This window comes from Gasterosteus aculeatus, chromosome 9 (genome assembly GCF_964276395.1).
Source record: "Gasterosteus aculeatus chromosome 9, fGasAcu3.hap1.1, whole genome shotgun sequence".
In the NCBI taxonomy this organism is placed as follows: Eukaryota; Metazoa; Chordata; class Actinopteri; order Perciformes; family Gasterosteidae; genus Gasterosteus; species Gasterosteus aculeatus.
The window spans coordinates 9,369,855-9,392,863 of NC_135696.1; positions in this window are offsets into that span (position 1 = coordinate 9,369,855).

Here is a 23,009-nt window from a genome sequence, read left to right on the forward strand (position 1 = left end):
GACTCGTGTTTTAGTTGACAAAATGTGTCTTACATTTACAATCCAATGCCTCCAACTGAGGACTCAAAGAAACAATAAACGAAACCGAACAAATCACCTGGTTTTTCTCCGAAGGCCAATCGGGAAGTGTAGAGTTTGACGTGCGCGCTCCTCGCGGGGGCTGTGTTGAGGTCGTTGGACTAAGCGCTGAATCAGAAGTCATCGTTTCTGGTGCTCGATCATATGAGGAAACAAACAAAAAGAGAAGAAATATGCCAAAACCACCTCAGAACACCTCAGTGTCCTCTCTCTTCATCTCTCGCTCTCCGAGGGAGAGTTTACATGTATTCTTCCCCTGTTTGAGTTCTAAACCTTCAACTCTTTTGTTTTTTGTTTTCATCTTCATATGTTGGTTTTATGAACCTGCACAGCTGACAGGGGGGGGAAAGGGTCCCGGGTTTGGCCACAAACAGGTGTTCAACCTGCTCACACTCCACAATACATTTTGTACTGCATTGGGACAATTGTGGTGGTGTTGGTGTGTGAAAGTCCTCTGGCCCTCCCTCCATTGCCTCATGTGCAAAACCAATCTGATCTTTACCCCCGGACGAGAGAAATCCAACTATACGATATGCTTTTGCTGCAGCCAGGTGCCGCGTGTGCGTGCGAGTGTGTGAGTGAGTGAGTGAGTGAGTGTGTGCGCTCAATGTTCTTACCCAGGCTGAGCTTTCAGAGGGGCACCTGGCCCGTCACTAGTCTGCACTGATCTCGGTTCACCTGCTGCTCAGTAAACATCAGACGTCTGGCCGCTGTTTGTCACAAACAGACAAACGCGTCCAGTGTCGGGTTTGAATCCCCTGAGAGTGAATGCTCCAAAAAAAAAAAATCAGCAGCTATGATTTTTGCACTAAAAGCTGACTGAGCTCCACCGTCAGCTGAGTGCCGACTGGTCCTGGATCAGCCCGTGTTGGTGCAGAAGATACCACACAATAGCATATCCTCATAAGTGACCACGAAGCTACGTCCGTACTCCCCGTGTTTAAGGTGTAGACATGTTGACCCGTGTTCAGGGTTAACTCTCCTGGAGCGCCGAGTTCCGCTTTTCGCAGTCGGGCCCCGCCGCCGGCCCTCCGGCAGACGGGGTCGGGGAGGCGAAGCGGACGAGCGGCCCCAGCAGGGAGTCGCCCTGTTGTTCTGAACCTGTGGCCATCCTTTGTGAAACATGCAGTCTGATGATGATGATGATTCTAGCCGTATACGTTGAGGATGCAATACTTCAAATAAAAAAATAAAACACCCAAGATTTTCCAAACCTGAATGACTCGCGCGTCCTCCTCCTGCCATGCGATGTGTCCAAGCAGGGGCCTCACGCGGCAAAACGTCAAGAACTCACCCACATTTCTGCTTTGACTTCTAACGCCCGAGGCCTGTACATTCACAACACGAGGAAAAGGAATGACTTAGTTTGAACCGCTCGCAGCTTATGGGCGAATGCAACCTGTGAGGAGGAATCTCCAGCAGATAGTGAACCGCAATCACGTGTTAGGTAGGCAAACTATTCCTGCAGTTTAACTGGACGACGTGCTTCCTTTTAATTATCTATATTCTTCACACGAAAGGTCATCAGCAGCTAGAACAGTCACAGCGTATTTTATCATTTTATCATATCAATTTTATCATTCAAGACAAAAACAGTTTGGCAGATGAAAACAGGGAGATGTTGTTGAAAGCACATGAAATAAAGTGAGTTTACATTGAGTTAAATTTGGTCAAATATCTCGGACCATTTCAAAAGATTAGAAAAACATAAAACACTTTGTGAAACATCACTTCTTATTAGAAAGCACCGTGTCACATGAGTCCAAATAGTCCAAATAGTGTCGATACACCGTCTACACCTGCAGCCGTCTGCACGCGCCACCAATCTGTAGATCACAAGATGTCTGAGTGATCAAAGGCATCTCGTGGGGAGACTTTATTCCGTCTGTAACAAACCACATGAGCATCCACCACATGTAATACTCCTCAAGTGATCACAGCCTGTGAACAATAAAACACACAAAAAACAGTTGAGTGTCTCGACCCCCCCAAGTTATACAAAACCGCGAGGAGTAACGCAGGGACGATGAAGATGAAGATGCTGATCCCTCGGTGCCATGAAGCGCTCAATGCCACGGCCCAGTTCAGGTCACGTGTCCACGTCGGCGGGTTACTCACAGACGGCAAAAACAAATTGGGAGGATGAGTTCTTTTCTCAGTAGAGAAAGCAGTCGAACAAGCGTCCCGCTGTATTTTTATACAGTACGTTTTTTAAATGGTGGAAAAACATGAGCATGAGTAATGAATCACACAGTGGACTCATGTTTAATCCCAAATAAAACATCGGCAAGGGCTACGCTAAAAGCTAAATGATTTTCACAACAATAATTACGTTTGTTTGTGTGTATGTGTGTTGGGTTTGGAGATACAAAAATAATGAATTTAATTAATTTAAGCTTAACGGTTTAAATCAGAATCAGTGTCCATAAGGTGTCCTTTTGGTTTCTTTTGTCAGTCAGTGTCCTCTCTGTCCTGCTGATGATCTCCGTAGTTATCAGGACCTTAATGGTAAAGTCATTTTTAGTCATGTTGAGAGAGATGCTGCCACCTAGAGGTAAAGAACCGCCAGTGTTTCCTGCCGATCTTCCTGCCACTCAAATGTATGAACTTTGACTTTTACAATAAATCAGATCAACTAAGTGTACTCTGTATCTACAGAATGATATGCCAACGACACACACGGTTAATTATTCGAATAAACCACATCAATATTGGCGTAATTTAATGAATGAACCCAAACTATGGAAGTCGTTAACGGCATTGCAAATGATATCGTTTTATATTTACTATTGAAAAGTAAATCTCTCCCATTGGTCACCGTAGAAACACAGCGCAGTGCCAACCACCAGGAGGCGCCAGAGGACTGGAAATGATCACTAGCATCAGTAGATGTTTCCTGTTCCCACCTTCTACCAAGCCTGGCCGCTGAATGCTGCAGATGAGGACGTCAACTACCACTTTGTTGCAGCATCAACGTTGCTTAGCAACATTTTTTTACTCTACGGAATAAAATATAAGGGGGCGGGGGACTCAACAGTAGGGTCATATGGTAGTATCTTATATGCTGGTACTCTTCCTCCCTCTGTTCAACACACTGAATTCAAATGCAATGTTGATGTACCTACAATAACCAGTGTGATGCTTAAAACTGTAAAGTAGAAAATCATTTTTCTTAATTGAACTTTCTCAACCAGGGCGGCACGGTGGCGTGGTGGTTAGCACTGTCGCCTCACAGCAAGAAGGTCCTGGGTTCGATTCCGCCCAGTGGCCTTTCTGTGTGGAGTCTGCATGTTCTCCCCGTGTCTGCGTGGGTTCTCTCCGGGTTCTCCGGCTTCCTCCCACAGTCCAAAGACATGCTCTGGGGATCAGGTCAATTGGGGACTTTAAATTGCCCGTAGATGTGTGAATGTGAGTGTGAATGGTTGTGTGTCTCTGTGTTGCCCTGCGATTGGCTGGCGACCAATCCAGGGTGTACCCTGTCTATCGCCCGAAGTTGGCTGGGATGGACTCCAGCCCCCCCGCGACCCTGTGTGCAGGATAAGCGGTCTGACAATGGATGGATGGATGGATGGAACTTTCTCAACCTTCAAAGCAGCAAAGCACTAAGATGCTTACATGACTGACTCAGTAAGCAGGGCTTGGCTACATCTTACTTCCCCACTAGGCTGCACAAAGGCACTGACGCTGATGGCTGACCAACCTGAGTAAACTGTCACGTGAAGTGTGTTGCAGAATGAAAAAACAGCAGGACAACAAATATTGTCTTATTTTCACTTCAATTTCAGATTGTTGAAGGCGGATTATTTGACCCCGTGAACAGAAAGACATAAATTAAATCAAAATGGGCCATGAAACCATTTAATCCATCAATTTTGATTCATTTTGTGAGCTGAATATGTTGTTTTTGGTGCAAAATCCATCCTTGTCACAGAAAATGTACACAGTTCTGAAACTGAAGGGATTGTCATCTTAATGGTTTTGCAACTGCTCTGAATATGAGATGAATCCCAGTGATCCCCGTCTGAATTCAGTCAGAAAGGAACGCACACATTTCAGAGGAAACACTCCCCACCAATGTCAAGCACACAGGTTCTAGGACCCTTTTTAATGTGGATAGAGACCCCTGCTAATAATAATCAGTGCAAAAAAGGATATTAAGCAGTCAGATAACTGCACTTTCTCAAGTTGAGGGGTTGCCAGTAACGCACTTCAATGCTCCTCATAATCAATTCACTATGCTGCATCAAAGAATCTGCGAGAAACACAGTCATAAATTATTCTAACTAATTACCCATTGATTGTGTTGCTCATCTTGCCTGAATAATGCAAATTCATCATTTCTGTTAACCTGCTGTCTTTCCACTAAACTGAGCGCTGCAGTCAACCATAGTTCCATGTTTTAATTGTCCTCAGGTAAAGTGTGTTTTCAAGTTAATCATGCATCGCTGTTCACGTAGAGATGTCTTATCAAACGTTCGGTTGTATTTAGATCCGCTGTGTTGTGTTTCATAGAGTGAATGACCTGCTTTTCATGCAGGACTCTCAGCCTGACCGTCAGAGCTCTGCTGCACACGGCATGATGCTTTGTTACATTTCACCAACTCCACAAGGGTGTTTCAGTGGCACTGTGGGGGGGATTACACCGGAGACAGCAAAGGAAGGTCATGAGCTTCTGCTGACGATAGTTTGGAGAAAACCGGGAATGAGAGGCAGACGGTCTGAGGAGCACTGAGGAAAATGTTCGATAGACGGAGATGTTTGCGCCTTGCGTTTGTAAGTAAAAATAGAAGTGTGATGTTCTGAAAAGCCGGCTTCTAGTATTTCCCGCATGGGCTGCACTTCAGTGAAGGTCACGGCTTGCTCCTTCATCCCGCAGAGTCCCTCAAGTCCTTTGGATGCATTGAAAAGCATATTTCTTTCTGCCTTTGCTTTGGATGGAGGCAGCTCGTTTCTCACCAAGGGCTTTGTAATTAGGTGGCCAGGATCCACTGAAGGATGAAGGTCACGGATGTCACGTGGGTCAGGTGCGTGCGGGGATCCTCGCACAGTCGCTGCTCTTCTTCTGGAGACTGAATGGTGTTCTGTGAGCGCAAACAGAGAATCCAGGACACGCTGCCTAATTAAAAACCTTTCCTGTGCCTTGGGTCTCCTGGAACGGAATGAGAGAGACTGACTGTTGGCCGCTTGCTAGGAATGTCACATGTCCTCACTGCCGTTATGACTCATACGCCGGACTTCCTCCCTGTAGTTGTTGTTGTTGTTTTCAACCCCCCCCCCCCCCCCCCCCCACACACACACACCTACTCTTCCCTTCAGAGAAAAGATTCCATGCAGCCAATTACTGTGCAGCAGTGGGAGTACTTGAGGGGGTAAAATGAAGAAGGCCAGCAGGGATGAGTATTTATGGGGATCATCTTGGGGGGGCTTCTAGTGGTGCGCATGAGTCATCGTCCCCACGGTGGGTGACTGGGCTTCTGACATCACAGCTCCCTTATTGGAAGAGGAGACCCATTCCCCATGAATGTCCTTGACGGCCAAAGGATGGAGGAGGATGGAGGAGCCATCTCTCTCTCATTTTATATATATATATATATATATATATATATACATATATATATATATATATATATATATATATAGTGAGAGAGAGAGAGAGAGAGAGAGAGATCCTCCATCTCTTTCTTCTGCTCTGCAAAACAAATGATTAATTTGTAGTTGCTTCATAGGGAGGCCCAGACGGTAATTTTGAGAGCCACTGTTCCTCCCTCGGCGTAAACAATGTACAGTATGTGAATATATATGTTTTTGGGTTGTTTTTTTTTACAAAATATGTATTTTATGTTATCCACTGATTTATCAAAAATGAACTGTTTTGTCTGTTTAGTGTTGCAGCAAGCATCTTTTGCAGTCTTTTGCAGAACACTTTTCCTCACTAAATGTGATTTCTGTAATTTGAGCATCTGCTAGTGTGTGAGGCGGTGCGGAGCAGCATGATTACACAACAACTGGTCCCCGTATCCCGTTCACAATCCCATAAATACATTTCCTTCTTAGCAGGTGTGGAAGCCTGAGGGGACAGGTGGACCGTTTGTCAGTTGTTTCTTTCATTCTTCAGAAGGACGGCTGCTTCAGCATATAAATCAAACACATGCTAATTGTGTTTTGTGTTTCCCTCAGGACGGTTTACCACGACATCCTGTGTGTTTGCACCACCGATAAAAAAAACATCAGATGCGTATTCTGCTTTTATTATTACTACTTAACGTTAGCTCTGCCGCGAGTTTACTGCTTTCATTCTTAATTTAAGAAAAAAACACAATCACACAATCTAATCTATGCTGCTTCCATGTTTTCAAAGGCCACCAGTCTGAAGCTCATTGAACCCTGGATTGTAACTGGTTTTATATCCCATCAGAACCGATCGTATCCACCACCATGTGATGTGGAGCCGGATAGTGGTGGACGTGTTATTCAGAAGCCTTAATGGAGAATTGCCTGCACTGAACCAAAAACACTTTTTGTGCCTTCAGCTGCCTGATCACACTTTATTAACACGTTTTCACCTTCAAACATTGTGAAGATACTGTAATTGCCTTGGCAGCCGACAGGAGGTGTGGGTGGAGAGCAACGGGGACACGAGACAAAGCTCTTTAAAACACCACAGCTTTGTCTCGTGTCACAAGTTTTATAAAAAGAATGTCAGATAATTATTTTTAGCCTTGCTTCTTAACAGTTTTTCCTTTCTGCCATGTGGAATGTGAACGAGACAACTCAAGCTACGGCGACTAGTTCCTTGACCCGGAGTACCAACAACGACAAATCTGTTCCCCTTTGTGGCGATCGCCCCCTGCGTCTCCACCGCTAAAGCGAAGACATGCAGATGAGCGACGGCAGCGTCTCAAGGTTCATCGGGGTTACAGTCGCACACAATCAGATCATACGTGACTAACAACCGGCGCCCGCTACCTTCCTGTCTGGGCTGGTGGCGTAACGGATGGGCGGCCGTGACAAATCCCGCCTCCGTGTGGTCAAGTAGGAAAGTCCTTGAATGCCGGCCCCGCTCTGTTCTGCTGAGCGCCGTCTCTTTGGATGTGATAGTTGCAAAAATGGGAAGTGGCACTTTGCTGATGGGGTGATGTGTCATTTCCCCCGTCCTGCCCTACACACACAACCACACACACACTTCTACATAGATAACAGTGTGTAGGGTACACACGCATTGCCACCCGCACACAGACAGGCGGCCCTTGCTCAACCCTCAAGGTCAAATGCGAGTATTTTGGTCAAGCTGTCGCTACCATCATGTGAGGACGGTCCACATATCTGCTTCTCTCACACCCTCCTCCTCGCTGTCTATCTCCCGACCATCTCTGTTCGGCAGGATTTCCGTCTGTCCCCTGTTTCTCCTCACATGGTCTCGTCTACATGTCTGTCTGTCCCCTGTCTGTGCGTCACGCGGGGGGACTCGTCACCGTTGGTCGCCTCCGGCGAGGTCGCGGCTGCGCGGCTCTTAGATGGCGGCCGGAGGGATCCGTCCTTGTTGCTTCAGTTGTCCTCAAATGTGCCTCCCGTCCTCTCGAGGCCCCATCCGTCTTCATCCACTGGATGGATCTGTGGAAGGAGGGATTGTTAGATATCTTGAACACTGGAGTATAACTTTCATTCAATTTTACAGTTGATGATCAAGATGTGAAGCATTACATTTTCAGCTAAAATTGGTAGAAAGGCTGCAGACATTTCACTGGGTAATTCGTTGGGTGCACTGATAGATAAATCCTTAGAACAATTAAGGAAATAGAAAAATCTCTCAAAAGTAGATGAGGTTCACATTGTACTGATAGCGTCGTCACGAGTGATTATAGAAACACAGCCAAGTTAAAGCTTTAGTGACAAACTTCATTTGCAGTTAACTGGAGCTCTGTGGAGGTTTTCAATGTCCTTCAGCACAATGTTTGGGTTTTTACCTGCACAATGTGTGTTTTCCATCACAACAGACAGCTTTGTTTCAACAGAAGAGCGTCTGTATGGCGGGTTAGCGATGTTAGCAACTAGCTGGTAAGCATAGAGGAGCATTTGGCAGCTAAAGAGTCAGCTATTCATCTGAGGAGTTGGAGGAGACCAAAACCAGAGCAAGAGAAGAGTTGAAGAGTGGATATTGGATTGACATTCTCCATCTGGACAAAACGTGCGTGAATGCTAATGTGCTGCGTGTCTGCTGCGTGGAGATGAGAGGCAACGGTTTTCTAACACGTAAATGGTATGAACTAGTATAATGTTGTGTTGGTGAACTTTTGGGTAATTTGTATATTTATTTTGTGTGGCCTCCATCATTAACAGTACTAGTATCACTGCTGAGGCGTATGTGGTTTATCTATGTGTATTTTTCTTTTCTTTATTGCTTCATTCCACTGGAAACATTTTCTCTTAAAAACAGGAGGCCTGGCCATAATGTGCACATCTCCTTTTGTGTGTAACTTTCAATGCAGGGAAATCCTCTGATACACATTTCATGGTATCCAACTTCCTATCTGTGTCTCTTTGCGTGCGCGGTTTTAGCTTTAAGAAGTGGGACTGCTGAGGCGGTGGAAAGTGCTGTATTTAAAAGGGCACGGCCGGCAGAAGGGACTGAGCCAGTTGCGGCAGCTGCCCTGGAGATGTCTCACAGGATAATCATCCACGCTCATGTTGTTGACTCAGACTTTCAGGGCTTGTCAGGTGACGAGTGCAACCACAAGCCTGCTTAGAGAGTGAACAGCGTTCTGTCGAACACACGCTGCCCCATAGTTTCTACTCCCCCACGAGGGAAGAGGTGCTAATCACCTGTGAATATCTTTTTTTAAGGCAGAAATAACCCGGCTTGGCTGAGGCCGATTCACTGGTGCTGCACCTGCTTTGTGCTTATGAAGGCAGACGGATGAATGTAGCGCTGTGTTCGACGTACAGGGTTTAGTCAAGGACTGTCTGAACAGCAGATATGTCAGTGCTGAGACATGAACGCATCACGGATAGCGTCAGCGTCACATCGCCCATAGGCATCTTACAGTGTGTGTGTGTGTGTGTGTGTGTGTGTGTGTGTGATAGGGGAAAGAAAGAGGCCCATTACAGAGAAACAAGCAGGAAAAAAGCATGCGGTTGATAAAATGTGTTAACGTCTGATGAAATAAAAAGAGGGAGCTGATGAGTCACCACCAAGTCTGGTAATTCACATTAGAGTATTCAAATAACATATCACCCAATTAATGTGAGTGATTAATTAGAGCCTCATTAGGCATCACTGCCGCGCTGTGAGTAGGAGTCTTTTAAAAAATGTTGGAGAGGGAATTAAAGACGTCTTTCTTTGGTACGTCTGGATCACATCCCTAATGAGACATTTTCATTTGGTTGTTGTCACAAACGGTGTGGAATTAGAGGGGCCGTTGATTTGATTGAAGCAGCTGGTGTTTGCAGGGCGGCTGAGTCGCTGCCTGCTTCACACAGGGGAAGCTCCAGGAACTCACCCACCGCGGCCTCGCTGAGCGGCTTCCATTCACCGTCCCCTCCCACACTTACCGTGGGTGAAAGTATGTTGGCCTTTATCAGCATCATTGCAGGTCCAACCCTGCAATTAGTGTATCTGCACAGCAGATAACTGGTACAATGTTAGAGATGACTCTCCTACAAGGAAAGTGACTAACTCTTCTCTTTCCGTGCCCTAAATTCTCCTCCATTGGCTGTAATTCTGACTAATTGCTACGTCAGCAGCAGCACTGCTCCTCCTTCCTACAATAGAGGAGGAGAAACTGTGAGTGAAATTAGAATTCAGTGTGCCGCCTCTGTGCGCTGCAGGTCCATAGCTCCTTTGTTTGTGTGTACTTTAAGGTGTCCATTTGTGCAAGTGAGGTTGTGTGTGTGTGTGTGTGTGTGGGGGGGATCGCAGACATTGTTTTGTTATTTCATGCTTCCTCCTTGCAGAGCCTCCCTTAGCCGGCCGAGCCAACAGCAACACGAGTACTAGCTGCCACCATTCCAGTTAGACGGGAGGCCGTGGCGGTGTGAGATCTGGAACGCCCGACTCACACTGCCATCGACCCCGTGTGACATCACACACGGACTCTAATGAGACTCGTCTCACATGATGAGTGGGGTCACGTTTTTTCGTCTTCTCCGATCTGCGGCGCTGTGCTTTCTGTGCGCTCGGATCCACGTAGCGCTCTGCAGCTCTCTGACTGGTCAACAGGAGATGAGGGGTGAATCACGCCGGGGACACTGAGGTGTCCTCACCACATGTCTTAATGAAGCCTCTGTGACCACTCTGTGTCTTTTTCATGGATACGCACAAATGTTTAGGTCAAGTAGGTCAAAAAAGCAACCTTTTTTTCATTTTCAGTCCAAGCGAGGAAGCTAATTGTCCCACAATGCACAGGGGCGGGTTGTGATTTCGGAGCTGGGTCGGCTGGTCGATTCTTTTTATGTTGTGCCACTTTGCGATGGGAGGTCACTGCTGCCTCCTTTGATAAGAAGTGGGGTTAAAGCAGACAGAGCTTTGTGTTTTGTTGTGCGTTTTGTGTGTGCGTGCGTGAGAGGATTTTGACAAAAGCGCGTGAGTCACCGCTGGATTATATAGTAACGCTTCATGTTGTGCTCCGCTTCTCTTTTTTTCTTCCCTTTGTCTGCACAATGCACAATGATTTTCTTTCAACCCTTTCTATCTAATTGAATAATAATAATATGAATTATTGTTATTTCACCACATCTTAATTGATGTACGCTTATTTCTAACCCCAAGTAATTGATTTCTCGAGCGTGCCCTGCAGCCCACTACTGTTCTCCACACACACACACACACACACACACACACACACACACACACACACACACACACACACACACACACACACACACACACACACACACAAGGCCTAATCGTCAATCTTCAGACGTGTTGTGAGGCAACCGGTCTGCGATAAAAGCCCTCTGGGTTGACATTATTAGACCGGGTTGTGACGCCTTGTCGCTACACTTGAAACGAAACCGTGACGCCAGCAGGGTTGCTGTCCAGCGATGATGACGCTTATATGAGCAAAGTGCAGCAAACAGAAGAGCTGTACTGTCCGATTCTGGATGGTTGCGCGCCACAGATGGACGTCTTTAAAGCGTTCACCCTGTTTTCTATTTCTCTGGCTCCCACGAAAATGGACAAAATTGACAAAGAATATCTGTGGCACATAAATACATCTTTTTTTTTTTTAGGATAGCTCGGAAATGCAAACAAAAGTCGTGACCTCTGACTGGGACCTCTGACCTACACATGGAAATCCCTGATTGTTAAAGTATGTGAAATAATTTTGAATGACCAGTCGCGGGCAGACGTCAGGCATGTTTATCAAACCGTTCTGGTTTTGTTCTTTGTGACAAACATTTGCCGAGTTGCAGATTTGTGAGATCGGATCTGCGTAGGAGAAAGCAACATGGCGCCACCTTCCTACTCACCCAGCGAGCTGCCAGGCCGCATGAACAACAGCAATAAAGAAGCGCGTCAACAATAATGACAATAACTGTGGCTCCCAGCAACCGCTAACAGGTTGACAGTCGATGACGTCAACGGGACAGAAATGACTTTTGAATTTAGTTCTTCTTTTGTTCCTTAACACGTGCCGCGGGGTTTGAGGTAATTGGAGGCAGCCGTGGGCTGAGAGGTTCCAAGCCCTCCCTGAGGGTTTCACACCGTGCTGTTAAAGCACATTCCTTCACTGGCCATTTACTATGGAATGAAAATTTCACAACCAGCGTGTTGTTTACTTGGTGTATGTGCTTGCGTGTATATGTGAGAGAGTGACGTTTGTTGTGCTCAAAATAAATGACACGTCAATGACCGAATCCCTTTAGTAAACAAAAGGCAATTTCTTTGTTGCTATTCACTGAAATGTGCCTTCAGTTCATGACAACGATTCCGAGCTTCGGTCATAACATTTTAACATTTTCTTTTTAATTTTAGCATTTTTGAGTTTTTTTGTCCTGGTAATTTTGGGGATGCATTATAGTTACCGTGGTAACCTAACCAGCCATTCCTTAAGCAGCCAGTAAGTTCAGAAATACAACAGGAGAGTAGTTGCTGCACACTAATTTATTCAAGAAGAGGAAAATTATCATCTTTTGGTTTGATAGAAAACCTGAATCCAGAAATGGAATCTACCTCACGCTTACTATGATGAAAACTATTTTAAATAAAGGTTATTGCGCTGACTCGCATTGCTCCAAGAATCACATTGCATATAGATTCACGTTAAATGATCATATCTGGAAAGGCTCCTCATGAACGTAGCGGGGCTCGTTGTGCGTCATCCAAGAACCTTTTGAAGACGCAGTTCATGTATTGACAGAGAGGCAGGAGTCACACCCACGAAAAAAAACACACCCTCCCACTGCCGTTCCACACTATCACACATATTTTCAGGCATAGGAACACACCAGCACGGGCAGGCTCCTCCTCCCTTACGCTCGCCCACACACATCCACCTGCTCACACTCGCACGTCGACGCAAGCAGAGCCGTCTTAACCAGACTCAGAGGCCCGTTCGGCGTTGTGGATTCAGCCTCCGGTGCAGACCGCGGTCTTTGTACTTGGACACGACTCTCCTCCTTGCCTCCGTCCATCACAGCCCCAACGTATCTCTGCTTAACAGCAGAGGCCAACAGCTAAGAATAGCAACCACCTCACGCCTCGGGACCTGACTTTCCAAAAAGCTCCCCCCCCCCCATCTCGCTCCCCATATTTGATTCGCGGGAAGTTGCAAAGCAGTGGCAGTAATTGTTCTGGCCTTAAGCAGCCTGCTCGAAACGGTTTGAGTCACGGAAAGGCCCGAGGGAGAGGGTTGGAGCCTTTGTGCATCAGGGGAGGTGTTGGGTGTTTCTGAACAGGAATGCTAACAAATTCTGAGGAAGTATGTGTGACGTCCTGTTACTAGGTGATTGAGTCAGATGTTATTGTTTGGGTAGAAACTGAATTATGACTTTGACATCACAAACATTCGGGGGGAGAAATGTTACTGTAATAGAATAGAAGGAGTTTTATCGAAAAGGGCTTGAAAATGTAAAAGTGACCAACATGAACAAAAGGGGAGGGTCTTATTGTTTTGGGGCATTTCGGTTTTAAATTGATATAATGTGGTGGGGGAGGGAGCGCGAGACTGATGCACGTCCCGAGAAACCATTTAATGTGTTACATTACACGTCATTTTTTAATGTACATGTCACTCATCAATGAATGTCATGAAACTAGAATTATCAGTATGTATGAAGCGTCACGGTGCAAACTGTGACTATGACAAATCGAAACTAAACGACAATGATAAAATGAATTTAGTGTGACAAATTGCTTGTTCGCATTGCTGTGGGTAAGTCAGGCAATTAGTTCAAGTCCTGAGCTGTCTCGGCTGAGTCACAGATCTCAGCCTCTCCTCTCTGCAGCACTCCCTGGCTTGTTGTTAATGCAGGTGTCATCCTTCTAGCCTGCAGGGTATGGAAGTAAATGTCTCACGTGAAACTAAAACAAATGCATGCGTCGATCTTTATTTAACTGTGGGTGTTTGCAAAGCACACCCTCCCTTTCCTGGATCGCATCAAACAGCAGTCTCACACAGTTTAGTAAAATCAGCCAGAAAGCTATTACGAAAGAATTTGTCAGAAACAGAAATATGTTTTCACAAGGAACTGGCCTTGAGTTCGATGCCAACAGTAAACCAAAATAGAAACAAATCCAAAAAAAGGCGAGAGTCAGTACAGTAAAAATCAGGCAGATCCCGGTTAACTTGTTTAAGCAATAAGGTACGAGATGCTGGACTTTATCGTCCAATAACGTAACAGTTCGGGGTGTTGATGGGCCCGACGTGCAGCTGTTTTTAAGTGGGACTTTTACTTTGGGAGTCCTGCTATGCTAAGCTAGCTAGCTGATGGCTGTATTGTGATACCCAACCTCGTACATGAGAATATTTTGGATCTTCTCATATAACTGGCAGCAGTAAATCAAAAAAGTATCACCCAGAATGTTGAATATCAGAGATTTAATGGCTCTAGCTTATCATTTGAAGGTTTGGGTGGGAAAGTTGTTCTGCAGCAGCACACCACACCTGGAAAGAAACGGCAGGAAATAGAAGGTGGAATCGGGGGGGTTCCACGGGGTGTTTCACTTTCAAACTTGTGCTTCCTAAAACTTAAACTCTCTATACATTTCTTTCAGAGAATACGTGCTGTATATTATAAAATGATTTAAAGCAGAAATGAGACTCTGATCACACCTGTTAGCTGCCAAAGCGTAACCACATCCCGTCTGTTCGGTGAACTCCAATGTTCCGCCCTGCAGTCACAAACTCAGGCTGCACAGTTCCTGTGTCGGGTCAAATTGCATTAGACATTTTCCCCGTAAAACAGGAGCTTCAGGACCTGTAACTCCGATCACCACCTCTCCCCAGATGGAACCCCATTGCATCTGCCTCGTGATCAATATCCTCACTCACACTCGTTGACGTTGTCATCGCTCTCCCAGATCGCACCTCGTCTCTCAGCCAGGGCGGCTGCGTGACGAGAGTCTGAGCTCTTGGCTTTGCGCTGCGGCCTGCTGGGAGGAAGCAGAAGTCAGAGGAGAGGAGGAACAGATTGGAGAAGATTACTCACTGTTGTCTCTGAGGCAGTCCCTGTTTGTGCAGGATGTCAGTGGGTAAACAGGGAGAAGACGGGGCCCAGATACCCCACTTCACGTCTGTTTCTACCCACCAGGATACAGACCACTTGACCCGGAGCGTGATCGAGATATATACGAATCCAGCCGCTAGAAGAAAGAAATACGATTTAAGCAACTTTTAACTTCCGCTCACCGTCATCATTAGCACTTTCCAGTCATTTCACCCTGCCTCAGCGTAGAACTGGTACAAATTCCTGGAATTCACTTACGATCATTATCGTGCTATTAGTTGAGAAGGCAGGGCCCAAAATGTATGTGTATCAAAGGAGTCATGATACCATTCATTTGAAAATAGTGTAGTCTAATGCATTTTTGTATTTACAAAATCCACCCATACCAAATAAAGCACGATCAACATGGCGACGTTTCGATGCTCACAGCACTTACTCTATATCTCACTGTGACTTTTCTCAACCTTCCCAAAGGAATGGCTCGCCGTTTGGTGAACACGCTAACTCTCTGCAAGAAACACCGCGTTTTTTCCCAAGTAGCCCGTGAACCACAGTCTCCCGTGTGCCGCGCTGCGTGCGCTCATCACAACATCTGCAAAGAACAAGAGCGTGACTTTTGTTTTGGGAACTATTGTTCATTTCCACATATGTTTGACATCGAGGCATTATGAAAGAACAGTTAAATATATAGAAATAGGACCGTGTTGTAAAAGGCACACCCACTGCATTCCATGTCCATTGCATGTGATAACATACGGCGGCTGAGGTCAGGTCGCGTCTGTTAAGTTAGCGTTTACATGTGTGGCGCTGATAAAAAAGGCCGGTTTCCAGGATGGAAGTTGCATGGTGAGCCTCTCCATGGTGACGTGGCAATGGTGTGCTATGGAGTGGTTGTGTGTGTGTCTGTCTATGGGTGCGTTTGCATTTGGAGCGAATGCCCGAACTTGTATCGGGGTCAATCACAGCTATGTTTTGCTGCTGCGTGTATAGTGTTCATTCTCAGCAGCACCATTCATACAGAATCTCTCACGCAGACTCATGTGACTTCCCCTGTGACTCTCTGCTCCACACTCTTGGAGTCTGCATATTAAAATAATTTCAACCGACTACTTTGACTAAGCAAGTGCACAATAGCAACTCAAAGAAACAGGATCTGCCTCAGGAAACTTCGTTCCTTCCTGATCGTAGATCAACAATGACATGTTTGTCTTTCACTGAGAGGGAACTAAATGTGGGTGTACTTCCTGCAAACACCAACTGACACCCGGACCGGTCTCATGAGACAACTAGCTGCTAAAACATACAGTGATGTGCTGAGGCTTTCTCGCTCAGTTAATAATTACGCTGGACACATGGTCCCAACACACTCACTCAGACGATGCAAACGCATTGGAAAAAGGACAAAGTTTTGTTGCCTGGGTCCCTACAGTTTGAGTCTGGTTCTGAACTAAGCATTCACTTTTTAAAACACCATTTATTGTGAGCTGCACATGATGATCCCAATACAGCTCGCTGCGTGAGATCTGTCTGCTGATTGGAGTTCAATCCCCACTGACCACGCCCGCCCAAAAAACAACACTGCATCTTTTGTTTCTCTTGCACTTTCCTGGGGGTAAAGTTCTTAATTTATCTGACTTTTGTTTTGTGACTAAAGGGGATTTCCCACCTAAATTGAAATAGCTTGGATTGTCGCATCGATGAGCTGTGGAGCTGGTTGAACTCCCAAGAGTCATAAGGGTGTTTTTCACATTTACTGTGCAAATACGTTTGCTCTCTAAGGTAAGAGTTGTTGGCAATATGAAGTTAAAATGTCAAATCCCATCTCTAGAAAGAAAAAAGGTTACTATATGTGTAACTCAATGTAATGTGTGAGGGTCAGCCCGAGGCCTCCTGATAAGGGCAGGAGCATTTCCTGTTGTAGAGGAAGTACATGGCTGGCTCCGTGTAACTTGCCACATTTGCTACAGGAAGTACGCTGGCCAACAGGAAACTGTTCCCCTCTACGTGCCAAACAGCAGTGTTTGGATGACCTTTCTAATCAGAGCAGTTAGTGCTGAATCCACAGTTTTGTTTCACTCATGTTGAGTCCTGAACCTGCCAGTCCTTTTGTTTCTGTCCGACATGTTTTTTTGTCCTTTTTTCATTGTTATTAGAAGGCCGTCATAACTTTAAGTTCCCCTGAAGAATTTTCAGTTCTTCAAGCTAATATAGTATAAACTTCCTGGAATATTCCGTGCCAAGTGTGTGTTGGGAAGTATGTTACTCCCGTTATTGATATGACATTGGTGTTGCATGTGTTTCCTCTTTGGGGGGAATTTACCTTTGAAAGAGAAACTGCCATCTTGATTTGCATGGGAAGTACACTAAACCGCAGAAAAATACATGTTTATTCAGTCATGGTGCATTACATTTCATGATTAAAAGAATGAACCTCATTAAAATCAAGGTTATTTAGCAAATTAAATATCTGTTCAGTGGAATGATTCAATCACAATTAGTGTAAAATGAAAGAAAAGCCTCTTCTTTCAATTGTGACAAATCAAAGAGAGAACACAAATCGAGCCACTGCAGGAAAACCCAAATGCTCTTTCAAACACTGCAAGGCAACATTGGCAACTGTCAATTGTCTTTTGTCAATTGGCAATTGTCTACAGGCGCATACCCAAAACGAGGAAAACATTTATTATATTTGCATTTGCTGTGAGCGTTTGAGGAAGTCCATTTGGGGAAGCCGTGTGGAGTCACATCAAAGTTCTCAGGTCATAAGCGTCAAGCGGCGTATTGTCAGCGCACAGCAGTTGACTTTGGAAGATGAGAGGGCGAGAAGACATTCATCAGGTTAGCAGCCGAGGTGCAGGTTGGTTGGATGAATCAAGGGGGAAGATAACTGCCACCAAACAAGATGAAATACATTTTCAAGGCATCAGTTGTCTCTCAGCGAGTGTCTGCGTGGTCCCCGGTCTGACCAACCAAACCGTCCAAAAAACTGCAGCTCACGTACATGAAAGCTCTTTCCTCTGATCCCCTTCACACGTTCCACAACCTCAGTCACACACGTGACAAGTGGCATCATTCAATGACCAGACAGGAAGTAGTGCGCCGCTCACATAATCGTGATTTTAAATCAGTCATTTCAGGAATTCCCCCGTTTTGTTAAGGTTCAAGTGACAATCCCGTCTGTACCTTTAGTCGATCATAGCTGGAGGAAAGAAGGAGGACAGGGAGCGTTGTTGGAGAGCGACAAAGTCCTCGTAGGGATACGGGCCGATTGGATCTCTTAACCTGGGAGACAGTTACAACATTTCATTTAAGTATAGCTTCCACGGGTTGAAACATTTGAAAACATTTGAAAGTTCTGTCAGCCTATATTTGGACGTCTGAGAGTGCACCGATTTTTTTCTGATATCTATTTTTTATTGATTTCCTCTTGATTTGGTTTCTTAATGACAAAAGCCACGTTACTAAGTTACAATACATTACATGTCATTTATCTGACGCTTTTATCCCAAGCGACTTACAATAAGTGCATTTAACCATATGGTACAAACTCAGAAGAACAAGAAACAAGAAAGTGCCATTTCCTCAAATAAGCCAATTTACAATATGCTATAGATGGCGTTTATAACAATTTAAGTGCTACAATTTGTCAGTCTTTTAGTCGAGTCTGAAGAGGTGTGTCTTTAGTTTGCGGCGGAAGATGTGAAGGTTCTCTGCGGTCCTGGTGTCATCAGAGGGCTCGTTCCACCATTTCGAAGCAAGGACAGCAAAGAGTCGTGATCTAGTCGAGTGTTTTGCTCTCAGTGAGGGAGGAACGAGCAGTTTTGCAGATGCAGAGCGGAGAGTGCGGGTCGGGATGTCAGGTTTCACCATGTCCTGGATGTAAGCTGGACCCAATCCATTCACAGCATGGTACGTGACCAGACGAGTTGCTGCATTCTGGATAAGCTGCAGAGGTGGAATGGCGGTAGCAGAGAGACCTGCCAGGAGCGAGTTGCAGTAGTCCGGGCGTGAGATGACAAGAGCCTGAATCACTACCTGGGCAGCCTTCTGAGTGAGAAGAGGAGATATTCTCCTGATGTTGTAGAGAGTGTATCTACAGGATCGTGTTGTCGCAGTAATGTTGGGAGTCAGGGAGAGTTGGCTGTCGATTGTGACGCCGAGGTTCCTAGCGGTTAAAGTGGGCGTTAACACAGAGTTGCCAAAGTTGACAGTCAAGTCCCGGGTCGGAGAGTCTTTTCCTGGAAATAGAAGTAGTTCAGTCTTGTCGGGGTTGATTTTCAGGCGTGGGCGGACATCCACTGAGAGATGTCAGTCAGACAGGCAGAGATCCGTGCCGCCACCTGGGTGTCCGAGTGAGGAAAGGAGATCATTAGTTGTGTGTCATCGGCAGAGCTGTGGTAGGAGAAGCCATGCGAGCGAATGACAGCGCCGAGAGAGTTGGTGTAGAGCGAGAAGAGAAAGGGACCCAGGACAGAACCCTGAGGAACTCCCGTAGTAAGAGGACAAGGTTCCGACACAGATCCTCGCCAGGTTACCCGGTAGGTGCGGCCGTCGAGGTAGGCCGAGAGAAGGGAGAGAGCAGAGCCTGAGACACCAAGTTCCTGAAGGGCTGAAATAAGGATCTGGTGGTTGACTGTGTCAAATGCAGCGGAGAGATCCAGAAGGATGAGGACAGAGGAGAGAGAGGCGGCTCTAGCAGTGTGGAGTTGCTCTGAGACAGCAAGGAGAGCAGTCTCTGTGGAATGGCCCGCCTTGAAGCCTGACTGGTGGGGGTCAAGGAGGTTGTTATGGTGGAGATAGGAGGAGAGTTGGTTAAAGATCGCACGTTCAAGAGTTTTGGACAAAAAGGTCTATAGTTGTTTTCTTGTTAGGTCTGTTTTGGCACATTATCTCCTCTATACCTCATACATCCTCTATACATCCTCTGGTAGCAGCTAGGATACATCATCACCAGAATTATGATTTATTGATCAAATATTGATGTAAATATGTATTATTTTGGTTTCAGATATTGATCTAGATGTCCGGACAACCTTAAACATAACCACTCACAGTCGATGGTTTGACCAGCTCTTTGCTTCCTGCTCTCAGATCATCTCCAGGTATTCCACTCAGACGGGAAAGGCCTCGCTAGTGTCCCCGGCCGGCTCCTCTCGGCCGGGAGACGTCTGCCTGCCTCGTTCCCCTTTCATCAGTGCCGGGGTACTTCATGATAAGAGGCTTTGAGCTCCGTCACTGATTGGATTCAGGTAGAATAGCTCATTTCCAGCATTGATTGCTTCCTTAATGAACAGACGCCACGGAGCCTTTCCCATCAAGACTCTGAGCTTTACGTTTAAAATTCAGACAAACAAAGAGTGGAGATAACCCGGTTGAGCTTATGTTTGCTTTCGATTGTATGAAGGAAGGAATCGCTGCAAAGCGCTCCTGCAGGGGTAGATTAAACGGCCATTAGCGTGCGTCAGTGGCTTGACTTTCCAGGGGACAGGAAATTACCTTTTGATCTTTTCCTGAACCTTTCTACCAGGCCAAATTGATTTTTACAACATGAAAGAAAACGCGAGATGATAATTGGGCCTGAGTTGCTGTTGGAGCGTATAAACAAATTATATCAAGCAATAATTTACCAGCAATTCATGGGTCACGGTCGGCCAGTCACTGCTCTGTTAATGCTGCAGTCGCCATTCAGATGCTCTCCTGTGATACAGCTGAGAGTGTGACTCACATCTCATAATGTGAGTCAAAGGGAGATGAAGATGAGGAAAAAGAAGGTTACTAACACAGATGGAATTAATGAATTGAAGTTCATTCTTTTGGCTATATTTTCTGTTTTAAGTCAGATGTTCCTGCAAAACGGTGACTGCCTCAGTCCAAGTCAGGCCCATTCTTTTTATTTCTGCACGGCTGACACAAAACCTTCCCCCACGTAAACCAAGAATATGTGCAAGGAAACAATAAAAGCAACCCCGAGAGCAGCTTTTACTAGTCTCTTTTGTTGTCACATCTGAATCGGGGCTGGCTGCCTGCTGCCCTTCTGCAGGAACAGAAAGAAATGTGCCAGACCAGAGATCTCAGTCTGATTCTCTTCTGCCATGGATTTTGTTTGTGTGTCTGCGTCCTTTTTGTTGCTCTTCATTTCTGTCTCAATCGCGATGGAGATTTGTTTTTCACTGTTTTGACCTTTGTTCCCCATGTCAATCAATTTCAATAACCTCCCAAACATACGTGGTTCTTCCTGAAACCTCAACTATTTATGTTTCTTTGCTTTCTTTCTTGTCGTCTTATTTCATCTCTCATTGGATATTCTAGAAGCCTCCTATTGAAATTGGCGGGAAAAATAACCAGGCCAAAAAGTTGTAGTGATTTGTCAATTGATTTCCAATCATCAGTGTTACTGTTCAAGGAAGTAACCTCAGTATAGACAGAAGATAAACAACCTCTTGATTAGTGCAATAAGATTCGATCGGCGTAGATTGATGGAATGAACAGTGGTTTCTTTGAGAAAACCTGTCTCCTATGTTCTAATTCTAACTTCTAGCTCTCCTTCGAGAACTAATGCCCCGTAATAAACACAATCACGTACTTTACATTTTAAACCAAGAATACATTGACAGGTGGGGTTTGTGGCTTGTGGCTTGTGACGGTGGACGGAGTTGAATGAGCATGTGGTGGATAAAGCAGTTGATGCCAATGAGCTAATGCTCGTGTGCTAACTGCCAACATAGCAAATTGTCATTATTTGTATTCCGCACACTTTTAAAAGTAGTGCCTGTGTGGCGTATAATATCTACTAAAGAGGCTGTTGATGCCATCTGATGAAAATCACTTGAAATTATTTCAGACAATACAGTTATCAAACTGATAAATCTGCCTTTGGACCCACAGTGTCTGTCCTTCTCCTGCACGACTCTGGAGGACTAGTTGTGTTTCTCTCACTGATGACGGCACAACAGCTTAGTACCCATCTGCCTTTGCAGTCCCACTCACACAACACCTTCACCTCCCACGCGCAGACACACGCACGCACACACACACGCAGACACACGTCGCGTTTTCATTGCTTTTGGGGACACTTTATTGACCCTAACAGCTATCGGAGCTTAAACCTAACCTCGTCCGAACCCTCAACCAAGTTTCCGCCCTGAAATAAAATGCTGTCCAGCGTGGGGGCAATTGTCCCCATTTTGAGCTCCCCAGAAAAGTGGCACTGTTGCCCCTTTTCCACCAAGGCAGAACTGGTGCTAGTTCGGAGCCAGAGCCTAGTTTCAAATCGGTTCTTTGGTTTTCCACCACCAAAGCACCAGCTCCGAACCAGTAAAAGTGGTTCTTAAGTAGCACCATATCATTGCTGGTCTAGAAGTAAGAACCGCTTACGTCAGCGGCTGGGGGCGGGGTTACCGTGACCAACAAGACGAGAGAAACTTTGTGATCCATCATTTTTCGATAGCAGCTAATCGAGCTAACAACAACACAATGGACGCTACTAGGCAAAAAGGCAAGCCGCGCGAACATGTTTGATCCGCCGTGTTTGGATGTCGATGTAGGTCCGCAAAGCCATGAACATCAAAAGCAAAGCAACGTCCGCCATTGTTGATGATGTGTTTGTGTTTGGCGCTGCCGCGCTAACATTGCTGGGAAAGATGAGACGTAACTGTGACGTAGGATTTAGCTCTGCGCTGGCTCTTTAGCTTGTGGAAAAGCAAACCGGTTCTTTGGAGGCTCGTCAGTTGAACCAACTCCGAACCGGCTCTAGCTCTGGCTTCGAACCAGCACCTGGTTCTTGTTGGTGGAAAAGGGGTATGAGTAATCAGATTAATGTCCCCACAACACAAGTAAAACACTTGAATTGTCCGGTGTCCCGTTCTCACCTTGTTGAACCAGCCATAATTGTGGGCTTCTTACATGAATACAAATGGCATTTGTACTAATCCGTTTATAGGTTTGTTTATGTTATTATCCTTTAATAAACCCACAGACATACTTTCTGGTGAAGGGAAATAACCGTCTCATGTGATTGATATATCTGCTGATAACAGGCCTGTTGCTCAACACTTTCTTGCACCACGAGCCAAGATCTCCTGGTTTCTAGAACCTCCCAAGAAAATGACACCTCTGACATTTCAAAACATTCCCTTCCAAGGAACACGGTGCGTCATTGAAACAAACAAGTACAAACCCCTCACTTCTGCTTCATTTCATTAGCCAACATTTTGCAGCATCTTTTGGGCCACACACTGTTTGGCTTGGTTTCAAGGTTGCGAGCA